The sequence below is a fragment of the Oncorhynchus keta genome, chromosome 8 (assembly GCF_023373465.1).
Source record: "Oncorhynchus keta strain PuntledgeMale-10-30-2019 chromosome 8, Oket_V2, whole genome shotgun sequence".
In the NCBI taxonomy this organism is placed as follows: domain Eukaryota; kingdom Metazoa; phylum Chordata; class Actinopteri; order Salmoniformes; family Salmonidae; genus Oncorhynchus; species Oncorhynchus keta.
The window spans coordinates 2,534,214-2,543,956 of NC_068428.1; positions in this window are offsets into that span (position 1 = coordinate 2,534,214).

The window sequence follows — 9,743 nt, forward strand, 5'->3', positions numbered from 1 at the left end:
CTCCCTAGAACAGGAATTTTGAGTGTATCCCAGAAAAAAAAAGATTGTTGATGGTAAGTGGATGCTTCTTAACCTTCTGTGTACAACAACAAAAGTTGTAGCCCTCCAATAGAGTTCCAGTTATCTATGTGCATTGAAGCTGTTCTAGCGGCTCGTGGTGCCCCAACAACCTATTAAGACGCTATGTGTTTCCTTTATTTTGGCATTTACCTGTATATTAAAGTGGTGAGCTCTATTCTTGAAGTGATGTGAGATGGGCTTAAAAGCCTGCTATTTTCATTCTCCAGTCTCAGTCTGTCTTGAGAAGTCTATTAATACTATGTCTGGGCTTTATGAGACCGCTGGACGACAGTGGTAGCCTAGAGTAGTTGGTCTGAGATTCGATATTCGTCAGACATTCGGAACTTCAATAGTTAGCGAACAATTTGAGCTATATACCTCAGGTTATTTATGATGAGAAAAAAGTGTACAACATTGCACAGGTTTTATTATTTTCATAATCACACGGAAACGGTGGAGGCAGCCTGTAACACTGTCAGTGTAACTAGTTAGGGACCGTCAACAAAGTGCATGATCACTATTTACAAATTTCAATACTTCTTCTACCAATAACATACCAACCTCATTTCAACTGTTGATTATTCCTAACAAAGAGAGGCATGATGCACATGCCTTTGGATTTCTCATAAAATCATTCCCAGTTATAACTCTCTTGGAAATTTCCTTGTTTTTGAAAGAAAAGCACATTTTTTGTTGATTCAAATAACATCAAATTGATCCGAAATACAGTGTAGACATTGTTAATGTTGTAAATTACTATTGTAGTTGGAAACAGCTGATTTTTAATGGAGTATCTGCATAGGCGTACAGAGGCCCATTATCAGCAACCATCACTCCTGTGTTCCAATGGCACATTGCGTTAGCTAATCTAAGTTTGCTAATCCAAGAAGGCCAGCATACCGAAGTCGCCTCTTCACTGTTGACGTTGAGACTGGTGTTTTGCGGGTACTATTTAATGAAGCTGCCAGTTGAGGACTTGTGAGATGTCTGTTTCTCACACTAGACACTGTAATGTACTTGTCCTCTAGCTCAATTGTGCACCGGGGCCTCCCACTCCTCTTTCTATTCTGGTTAGAGCCAGTTTGCACTGTTCTGTGAAGGGAGTAGTACACAGCATTGTATGAGATCATCAGTTTCCTGGCAATCTCTCGCATGGAATACACTTCATTTCTCAGAACAAGAATAGACTGAGGAGTTTCAGAAGAAAGTGCTTTGTTTCTGGACATTTTGAGCCTGGAATCAAACCCACAAATGCTGATGCTCCAGACTAGTCTAAAGAAGGCCAGTTTTATTGCTTCTTTAATAATAACAAAAATTTTCAGCTGTGCTAACATAATTGCAAAAGGATTTTCTAATGATCCATTAGCCTTTTAAAATGATAAACTTAGATTAGCTAACACAACGTGCCATTGGAACACAGGAGTGATGGTTGCTGATAATGGGCCTCTGTACGCCTATGCAGATACTCCATAAAAAATCAGCTGTTTCCAGCTACAATAGTAATTTACAATATTAACAATTTCTCACCACGCTGCACCTTGGTCCTCTTCTTTTAGCGGCCGTGACAGAACTTCCCACCAACAACGGACCAAGCAGCGTGGTAAGGAGGAGCAGCGTGTCCAGGATTCATGGACTTGGGAGGAAATCCTGGACGGGAAAGGACCCTGGAGGCAGGCTGGGGAATATCACTGTCCGAAAGAGGAACTGGAAGCAGCTAAAGCTGAGCGGCGGCGATATGAGGAGGTTAACCATCGAAGCAGGCACGAGAGGCAGCCCCCCAAAAAAAAAAAAAAAAAAAATGGGTGGGGGCACATGGGGAGTGTGGCAGAGTTAGGATTCAGACCTGAGCTAACTCCCCGTGCTTACCATGGCGAACTTGTGACTGGTCAGGCACTGTGCTATGGGATGATGCGCATGGTGTCTCGAGTGAGCATTCACAGGCCGGTGTGCTCTGTGCCAGCTTCCAGCATTTGCCTGGTGGAAGTGCTCATCCAGCCAGAATGGGTTGTGCCAGCGCTGCGCTCGAGACGCCTGTGTGCCTCCACGGCCCAGTGTATCCGGTGCCTCTGCCAAGGATAAAGCCTCCGGTATGTCTCCCCAGCCTGGTGAGTCCTGTGCCTGCTCCCAGAGCCAGGCCTCCTGTGTGTCTCTCCATTCCAGTGATGTTCCATGGCAAGAAGCCTCCAGTGATGATCCATGGCACGAAGCCTCCAGTGATGATCCAAGGCACGAAGCCTCCAGTGATGTTCCATGGAATGAAGCCTCCAGTGATGATCCATGGAACGAAGCCTCCAGTGATGATCCATGGCACGAAGCCTCCAGTGATGATCCATGGCACGAAGCCTCCAGTGATGTTCCATGGCACGAAGCCTCCAGTGATGTTCCATGGAATGAAGCCTCCAGTGATGATCCATGGAACGAAGCCTCCAGTGATGATCCATGGCACGAAGCCTCCAGTGATGATCCATGGCAAGAAGCCTCCAGTGATGTTCCATGGCACGAAGCCTCCAGTGATGTTCCATGGAATGAAGCCTCCAGTGATGATTCATGGAATGAAGCCTCCAGTGATGATCCATGGCACGAAGCCTCCAGTGATGATTCATGGCATGAAGCCTCCAGTGATGATCCATGGCATGAAGCCTCCAGTGATGATCCATGGCACGAAGCCTCCAGTGATGATCCATGGCAAGAAGCCTCCAGTGATGATTCATGGCACGAAGCCTCCAACGACGGCCTCCAGTCCGGAGCCTCCAGTAACATCCTTCAGTCCGGACCCTCCAGCAACGTCCTTCAGTCCGGAGCCTCCAGCGACGGCCTCCGGTCCGGGAGCCTCCAGAGCTGGCCTGCAGTCCGGGCCCTCAGCGAGGGTGCCCAGTCCGGGGCCCGCAGCGAGGGTCCCCAGCCCGGGGGATCGGGGTGAGCCAGTGGTGGAGCGGGGTCTGCGTCCTGCACCTGAGCCTCCAGACCCTCCCCTATAGGTTCAGGTTTTGCGGCCGGAGTCCGCACCTTTGGGGGGGGGGTACTGTGACCTTAGAGATCCTTTTTTTATTATTTTTTATTATTTTAAATATTTGTTTATTATTATTTTTGTTATTTAAAAAAATGTTTTACCCCTTTTTCTCCCCAATTTAGCTACTATCTTGTCTCATCGCTACAACTCCCGTACGGGCTCGGGAGAGACGAAGGTTGAAAGTCATGCGTCCTCTGATACACAACCCAGCCAGCCGTACTGCTTCTTAACACGACGCGCATCCAACCCGTAGCCTCCGGCTACACCGTGCACCTGGCAACCTTGGTTAGCGCGCACTGCGCCCGGCCCGCCACAGGAGTCGCTGGTGCGCGATGAGACAAGGACATCCCTACCAACCAAGCCCTCCCTAACCCGGACGACGCTAGGCCAATTGTGCGTCGCCCCATGGACCTCCTGGTCGCGGCCGGTTACGACAGAGCCTGGGCGCGAACCCAGGGACTCTGATGGCACAGCTAGCGCTGCAGTACAGTACATGTTTGATTCCCACTATGAAGCATGGAGAAGGAGGTGTGATGATGTGGGGATGCTTTGCTGGTGACACTGTCTGTGATTTATTTAGAATTCAAGGCACACTTAACCAGCATTTCACCACAGCATTCTGCAGCAATATGCCATTCCATCTGGTTTACGCTTAGTGGGACTATCCTTCGTTTTTCAACAGGACAATGACCCAACACACCTCCAGGCTGTGGAAGGGCTATTTGACCAAGAAGGAGAGTGATGGAGTGCTGCATTAGATGACCTGGCCTCCACAATCACCCGACCGCAAACTAATTGAGATGGTTTGGGATGAGTTGGACCGTAGTAGCTCTATTACGAGGCGCCTCAGTCTTCATAGTAGGTAAGTAATGTAATGTACTGTGTTTTCAGTGAAGTTAAGGCTACTGTTTGTAATAATCCCCAAATGATCGAAACTGCTAAACCTCTCTACCTGTCCTCAATTGAGGGTCAACTGAGGCTATGAAATCAGCCTTCTTTCTGAAGTCAAAGAGGACGTCCTTTGCATTCTTCACACAGTGATTTGCAATGTTTCAACCTAATAATGTATTTTTTTGTGTCTTTTGTGAATGGTGTATAACTATTTAATATAATTGCCTGCATTGCTTACTACATGTTATTTACCCATTTGTGATGCATCTTTATTTCTTACTTTATTCCATGTTCCCAGACACTATGCTGATAATCAATGTTACACTGGAAACCTGACACAGTCATTCTTTCCCTCTGTCCTAACTCATCCCTTAAGTATGTAGCTTGCCAGCACTAGCGCCTATTTCTGTCATTCTTCGATAACTGTTTTGATAAATCAGTATGTTCATTGGCATCAAATACGATTTATTTGGATCAATAGAAAGACAGAAAATAGATCTATTCCCGCCGGTGAAAGGATGGCACACATTTATCAACACAACATTAGCCAACTTCTGGAGTCTACACAGAATAACTCATAGAAAAGCTGAAACACAAACCTTTTCATATTCAAACTACAGAAGGACTTGAAAGAGAAATATACCACTAGAAATTGCATTTAAATAATGATTTAAATTGAACAAAACACATTGAACAAACTACAGAATTCCAGCAGCACACTAAAAACACATCACAGAAACTCAATTGCACATGAGAGTGGGTTATGGTTGTACACTCTTAGGAAAACGGGTGTTAAGTAGAACATTTTAAAACTACCCAAGGACAATTAGTTGTATGCACAGAGCATCATGGGTAATGTTGAGATGACCAGTTGAACTTATTCCTGCCTCCCGTCACATCATTATTGAATTGTTATAAAGATGTAGTTATGAAACCCACAAGACATAACGCATCAAATTATAATTAAAAACAGGTTGATATTTTTTCGTTGAAAACAGGAAAACAAATACTGGTCTGGGGTTGGGTGTGTGAAGGGAGGTGGTTGCAACAAGGTCACAGGTCAATGAGGTGTAAACAAGGTCCCAGTATGAAGACAAATACATTAAACAATTACTCAATCAAATACATTTTATAAAGCCTTTTTTACATCAACAGTTGTCACAAAGTGATATACAGAAACCCAGCCTAAAACCCCAAAGAGCGAGCAATGCAGATGAAGAAGCACAGTAGCTAGGAAAAACTCCTTTGAAAGGAATCTAAAGCGTAGCTAGGCTCCGAGGGGTGGCCAATGCTCTTCTAGCTGTGCCGGGTGGACATTTTAAGAGTTCATGGTTATTAAGGTCAGATCATTATTCAACACGTTCAAACATTCATAGATGACCAGCAGGGTCGAATAATAGCCACAGAGGTTATAGACCGTACAACAGTTCAATATCTCAGGAGTAGATGTCAATTGACTTTCAAATCGGAGCAGTCAGAGGTTGAGACAGCATGTCTGAGAGAGAGAGAAATAGAGAGAGGGTTGAATCAGCAGGTCCTGGAGGTAGCAGGTTCCATAGTAACAAGCAGAACAGCAGAACTGGATTAGCATCACGACCAGGTGGACTAGGGGCAGGGGCAGCCAGGAGTCGTCAGGCCAGGTAGTCCTGAGGCATGGTCATAGGGCTCAGGTCCTCTGGGAGGGGAGACATAAATAGAAACAGAGAGATAGAGGGGGAACAGCAGGAGCATGCCTAAGATCACGAAGTACACAAGATAGGACAGACTGACCCTTGCCCTACGGCACATAGGCTACTGCAGCGTAGATACTGGGGACTGAGACGGGCGGTTGGGCGACACTGTGGCCTCGTCCAAAATTACTACCGTGAGACAAGGCCGAGTATAGCCCAGGAAGATCTCCCCCACCACACTAGCCTTAGGGGGAGCGTAACACTGGAGGAAGATTATGTCAGTGACTCAACCCACCCAAGGGAGTTGAGTGTAGTAAACAAAGCCTGGCATGACATGATGCACCCTCATAGGGACAGCATGGAAGAGCCTGAACAAGCCGTAATAGAGGAAGAGAATTCCAGGACATTGTGGGGAGCCGGCCAGGCAGAGACAGCAAGGGTGGTTCCTCTCACCAGTGACTTGCCATTCACCTTCGCACCCCTGAGCCAGACTAGACTCAATCATAGGACCTACTGAAGAGATGAGTCTTCAGTAAAGACTTAAAGGTTGAGACCAAGTCTGCTTCTCTCACATGGATTGGCAGACCCTTCCCTAAAAGTGACCCTCTATAGGAGAAAGCCTCCAGAAGTTTCCTTCAAAATTATAGAGACAATAAGGAGGCCTGAGTCTTGTGTACGTGTAGTGTACATGTACGCATGGCAGGACCAAATCAGGGCGATAAGAGAAACGAGAAAGTCAATGCAATGATTTATAGGTTAACAGTAAAACCTTGAAATAAGCACTGGCTTTAACAGGAAGCCAGAGGCTAGCACTGGAGTAATGTCTTTTTTTTAAAGAAATGGGAGACTTGGGGAAGAGTGGAGGGTAACCTACAGTGAGGGGGAAAAAGTATTTGATCCCCTGCTGATTGTGTATGTTTGCCCACTGACAAAGAAATGATCAGTCTAAATTTTAATAGTAGATTTATTTGAACAGTGAGAGACCAGAAAATTCATGTCAAAAATGTTATGAATTAATTTGCATTTTAATGAGGGAAATAAGTATTTGACCCCCTCTCAATCAGAAAGATTTCTGGCTCCCAGGTGTCTTTTATACAGGTAACGAGCTGAGATTAGGAGCACACTCTTAAAAGAAGGCCTCCTAATCTCAGTTTGTTACCTATATAAAAGACACCTGTCCACAGAAGCAATCAATCAATCAGATTCCAAACTCTCCACCATGGCCAAGAACAAAGAGCTCTCGAAGGATGTCAGGATTGTAGACCTACACACAGCTGGAATGGGAGACAAGACCATCGCCAAGCAGCTTGGTGAGAAGGTGACAATAGTTGGTGCGATTATTTGCAAATGGAAGAAACACAAAAGAACTGTCAATCTCCCTCGGCCTGGGGCTCCATGCAAGATCTCACCTCATGGAGTTGCAATGATCATGCGAACGGTGAGGAATCAGCTCAGAACTACACGGGAGGATCTTATCAATGATCTCAAGGCAGCTGGGACCATAGTCACCAAGAAAACAATTGGTAACACACTACACTGTGAAGGACTGAAATCCTGCAGCGCCCGCAAGGTCCCCCTGCACAAGAAAGCACATATACAGTACATGCCCGTCTGAAGTTTGCCAATGAACATCTGAATGATTCAGAGGACAACTGTGTGAAAGTGTTGTGGTCAGATGAGACCAAAATGGAGCTCTTTGGCATCAACTTAACTCACCGTGTCTGGAGGAGGAGGAATGCTGCCTATGACCGCAAGAACACCATCGCTACCGTCAAACATGGAGGTGGAAACATTATGCATTGGGGGTGTTTCTCTGCTAAGGGGACAGGACAACTTCACCGCATCAAAGGGACGATGGACGGGGCCATGTACCGTCAAATCTTGGGTGAGAACCTCCTTCCCTCAGCCAGGACATTGAAAATGGGTCGTGGATGGGTATTCCAGCATGATAATGACCCAAAACACACGGCCAAGGCAACAAAGGAGTGGCTCAAGAAGAAGCACATTAAGGTCCTGTAGTGGCCTAGCCAGTCTCCAGACCTTAATCCCGTAGAAAATCTGTGGAGGGAGCTGAAGGTTCGAGTTGCCAAACGTCAGCCTCGAAACCTTAATGATTTGGAGAAGATCTTCAAAGAGGAGTGGGACAAAATCCTTCCTGAGATGTTTGCAAAACCTAGTGGCCAACTGCAAGAAACATCTGACCTCTGTGATTGCCAACATGGGTTTTTGCCACCAAGTACTAAGTCATGTTTTGCAGAGAGGTCAAATACTTATTTCCCTCATTCAAATGGAAATCAATTTATAACATTTTTGACATGCGTTTTTCTGGATTTTTGTTGTTATTCTGTCTCTCACTGTTCAAATAAACCTACCATTAAAATAATAGACTGATCAATTCTTTGTCAGTGGGCAAACGTACAAAATCAGCAGGGGATCAAATACTTTTTTCCCTCACTGTAAGTGTTGTCTGAAGAGATGCTTTGTGAGTCTGCTTTCAAATGTGCAAGCAGCGTGATGGATGTTCCAGGAGTTTCAGAAGTGCAGTTGAGCTGAAGGCACTGAAGACGAGATCAACACTGTCCAGGAGTCTGGTGTTGCAGGAGATAAGGAAAACGGAGTCAGATGAGTACACTCTTGGAAAAAAGGGTTCCAAAAGGGTTCTTCTGCTGTCCCCAATCGGAGAAGCCTTTTTGATTCCAGGTATAACTATTTTGGGTTCCGTGTAGAACCCTCTGTGGAAAGGGTTCAACATGGAACCCAAAAGGCTTCTACCTAGAACCAAAAGGGTTCTATCTGGAACCAAAAAGGGTTCTTTAAAGGGTTATCCATCCTACGGGGACAACCGAAGAACCATTATTGGTTCTAGATAGCACCTTTTCTTCTAAGAGTATGTGACAGGGGATTTAGATGTGCAGCATGTCAGAGAGGTAAGAAAGCCAGGACATGGAGAGATGTGTAGGTGAACAGTGGAGTCAGTGGAGAGCGGATGCAATGTTTTCCCAGGTTTTGGTGCGGATGTAAGGAAGTTTCGGTTTCCAGTGGTTGAAGAGCTATTGATACTTTAAAGTTTCAAATATTTATATAAAAATCAAACCAAATGGTGTGCAATGTGTGTTCCTATCCTGTGAACAATACAACATTGGTTTGAGATGCCTAGGTCATGTGATCAAGGACACAGCACCATCTCGGCTGCTTCTCTAGTTGTAAATGACATATACTGAACAAAAATATATACGCCACATGCAACAATTTTACTGAGTTACAGTTTATATAATGGAATCAGTCAATTGAAATAAATGAATTAGGCCCTAATCTATGAATTGCACATGACTGTGCAGGGTCTGCCCTCCCAGGCCCACCTTGGCTGGGGAGCTAGGCCTAGCCAATCACAATAAGCTTTTCCCCACAAAATCACTGTACTACAGACAGAAATACTCCTCTGTTTCATCAGCTGCCTGGGTGGCCCGTCTCAGGCAATCTCCAGCAGGTGAAGAAGCCAGATGTGGAGGTCCTGGGCTGGCGTGGTTACGTGGTCTGCAGTTGTGAGGTCGGTTGGACGTACTGCCAAATTCTCTAAAACTACTTACTGAAGAGAAATTAACATTAAATTCTACCTCAAAACGTACTTACTTCCTTAAAACATATTAAAGCATTGTTGGTTAATTAAGGGCTTGTAAGTAAACATTTCACTGTAAGGTCTACGCGTCCTTGGCATTGTGTTGTGTGACAAAACTGCATATTTTAGAGTGTCATTTTTAGGTGCACCTGTGTAATGATAATGCTGTTTAATCAGCTTCTTGGTATGCCACACCTTTCAGGTGGATGGGTTATCTTGGCAAAGGAGAAATGCTCACTAACAGTAATGTAAACAAATTTGTGCACAAAACAAGTTTTTTTGTGCATATGGAACATGTAAGGGATCTTTTATTTCAACTCATGAAACATGGGACCAACACTTACATGTTGAGTTTATATTTTTGTTTTAATATTGTTAATGCACTAAACAGGAAACAGCACTGCGCTGCACTTCATGTTGATCCGTCGAAAGCATTCAATACAGTTGATCACGCACTCCTGCTACGGATGCTATCGGAAATTGGTTTAGACCAAGC